Source organism: Mytilus californianus, unplaced genomic scaffold (assembly GCF_021869535.1).
Source record: "Mytilus californianus isolate M0D057914Y unplaced genomic scaffold, xbMytCali1.0.p SCAF_33, whole genome shotgun sequence".
NCBI lineage: Eukaryota > Metazoa > Mollusca > Bivalvia > Mytilida > Mytilidae > Mytilus > Mytilus californianus.
In genome coordinates this window covers 871,003-874,007 of record NW_026262683.1, presented here as the reverse complement: position 1 = coordinate 874,007, position 3,005 = coordinate 871,003, and the positions used below count along the sequence as shown (strand labels likewise).

The 3,005-nt window shown below is 33.6% G+C and overlaps 1 long non-coding RNA gene across 1 annotated transcript; it reads right to left on the bottom strand.

The window, feature by feature from the left end:
- Positions 1-1,162: 1,162 nt before the first annotated feature.
- LOC127736572 (uncharacterized) lies at positions 1,163-2,748 on the bottom strand. Its single transcript, XR_007999045.1, has 2 exons — positions 2,681-2,748; positions 1,163-1,501 (listed from the first exon to the last, which is right to left on the bottom strand). It is a non-coding gene; the product is annotated as an uncharacterized LOC127736572 (long non-coding RNA).
- Between the last annotated feature and the right edge of the window lie 257 nt (positions 2,749-3,005).

Here is a 3,005-nt window from a genome sequence, read left to right as displayed (position 1 = left end):
ACTATGGATGTTCTTATCCCAGGCATAATATACCTATGCCGTATTTGGCACAACTTTTGGAATTTTGGATCCTCAATGCTCTTCAACTTTATACTATTTCGGTTTTTGGCTTTCTAACTATATAGATCTGAGCGTCATTGATGAGTCTTAGGCAGACTAAAAGGGCGTCTGGGCGTATCAAATTATACGCCTTGTTTCTTTGATAACTAATTAGACTTGTAGTTTGAGTAATTAAGAATTTATGTGAATTTGGATCAGTCTCAGCTTTAAGTGAATCGTTACGACGATTTCGTGTTGGGATTTGCATGATATATTTATCATTTGTTTTTAATTTTATATTTTTAAAAATCAAAATGTGATTAGACTATTACTTTTATCATCTAATATCAGTGCATTTCAAAATTCATTATACGCAGTTTGCAACGTTCGTATTCAAACCAAATGAATATAGATATCGGTTCAGGGCACTACTGGAATAATGCCCCGTAGATTGGCCGTGAAAATGTCCGTAAAAATTGCTGGTGATTTTTACAGTGTTTGTCACGGTTAATTTACAGTGGGCCGTGAAACTTATCGTGACAATGCCGTGGAATGACTGTCGTGAAAAGGCTGCGAGAAGTTTGTGAAAAGGCCGTGAAGAGGTGCCACCTGAAAACTTGGGTGAAAAGGCCGTAGAAACCCTGTGAAAAAAAAGGTACACCGTGAAAAAGTCGTGATAATGCATTATGTGCCCATTCTGAAAAGACCGTGAAATGTAGATATAGTACAGTATATGCCTTTATTTGTCGGGAAAAGGCCGTGAAAAGGTGCCAACTGAAAACTTGGGTAAAGAGACCGTAGAAACCCAGTGAAAAACAAAAATGTACACCGTGAAAAAGTCGTGATAAATTATGTGCCCATTGTGAAAAGACCGTGAAATGTACATCTACTACTGTGATAAACAGCCATTCACTGATTGTGAAAACTCCTGTAAAATGTTAAATGTATTTTTCAGGCCATAATTTAACAAAAAAATTAAATGCTGTTTCAATCAAGTGAAGTGAAATGCCTGAAAAACTAGTGTAAACATCTACAGACAACTTATTTAAGTACAATGCAAGTGATACTATGAAAAACCATATTAAAATGCTGTATTTTTGTTAATAATAATTGTGACAAAGAATAGAAATATGAATTTTAATAGAACTGTAGTAATTATGTAAAGAAAACATAAAAGCACACGAATGTCAATGTGATTAAGTACAAAATGTAGCTAAAGTCAGCTGTAACATGTATTGTAGAAATTTTGTACATCTCTTGGGTCTGATTTTACCACTTCAGCAATATTTGTCTAATGTAATCCTTCACTTCACTGCCCTTTTGAATAACTATTCCAGAAAAACATTTATAGAAGTTCCTGTTAATTCCCAGGAAATACTTTTAACTGAAAAGCTCTTCTTTCCAACTGGATTCCTGAACTATTTTTTATATAAAGACTGCTATATCCTTTTGCTCTTCATTCCTAGAATAAATAAAGAAACATTACATATATTATACATGTTTATAAAAAAACTATTTATATATTCAAATTAATTTTTGGCATTTATGTATATACATGTACTTAAAACAGCTACAATATTATTCCATGCAATACAGGACTTCACGGTTAATGACCCCATATTGAATAGGGGGCAGATTTTCATACTGGAGATGAAAATGGTATGAAAAATACTAAAAAACATCATTGAACATGTTGCAACAGAACAGCCACTTGGAAACATGCATAGGTTTTCCCGTATTTTCATACCATTTTCCAGAAAATCTGCCCCCTATCCAATATATATGGCATCATTAGTTAACGAAGTTCTGTATTGTCAACTTATAATATTTTTTTTTAGATTTTTCTAAAGACTAAAGACACTTTTAAGACAGACTATTAAATTTAAATGTTTATTTGAAATAATATGTATGGCTAAAGCAAAATTTGTCTAGACTGAGTGGCCGTAATGAGTCACAGCTATTTATTTTACAGGGGGCCTGGGGCGTAGCAACTTTTACTGCAGACACATTTGCCATACCAATTATTTTTTAAACACCTCATTGCCATACCAATTATTCTTATGATATGGCACAAACCCTTCTAGAAAGGACATTTTGCCGTTCAAATATTAAATACTTTCCCTGCTACGCCTCTGCTTAATCCCTTTTGAACTCTGTGTCCCGACGGCCAAGTCAGAAAATACTTAAATAGCTCCCGACACATTCAAAGGGGGTTACGCCTCTGATTATCAGAGTGAACTCCATTTCAGAGATACTTATTGCTATTATAATCATTTCCAATTATCTATGTCTATGTCTACGTAGTGTTCTGTACATAAATGTCATTTTTTTTGGTGGCCAGTGTGGGAAAAAAGCCCCCCCCCCCCCTTTTTTTACCTCAAATACATAAACAAAACAAAACTGTAATCGTATTTAAAGGATCCGGTAAGTCTTAGAAAACATTAACCGAAATAATTAAAGGAATCAAGTGCAACAGACTCAAATATAAGTGAATATATCACATCATTCATTGACATGCATGTTTGCGCGGTTTCTGCAAATAATTTCAGTGAAAATCAGTTCAATGGATATGCTCACAAACGTCATCAACATTTTGGTGATATGATGCATAAAAGAATAAAATATTAATAACTTAACTTACCTCAAACTTGCTGTCACTCGTCTTGCATCTATAAAGTAAATATTAATCGACCTTCGGCGTCTTTCACATTTCCAAATTAACCTTGCGGAAATGTTACAATTACTCTAAAAGAAACACGAATCCGGATACGGTCTGATATTCCGGGAAGTCCTGGTTTTTACATGTTTCGGTTCCAATTAAAATTAATGTTTACATTGTTTATAATAATGTACAGACGAGAAGCAAAATACTTTTCTTTAAATACAAAATATTTATTGGCACAAAGTCATTAATTATAACAATGAAGGGTTCCATTTAAAAGTCAGTCCTGTACAGTAGTATTGCA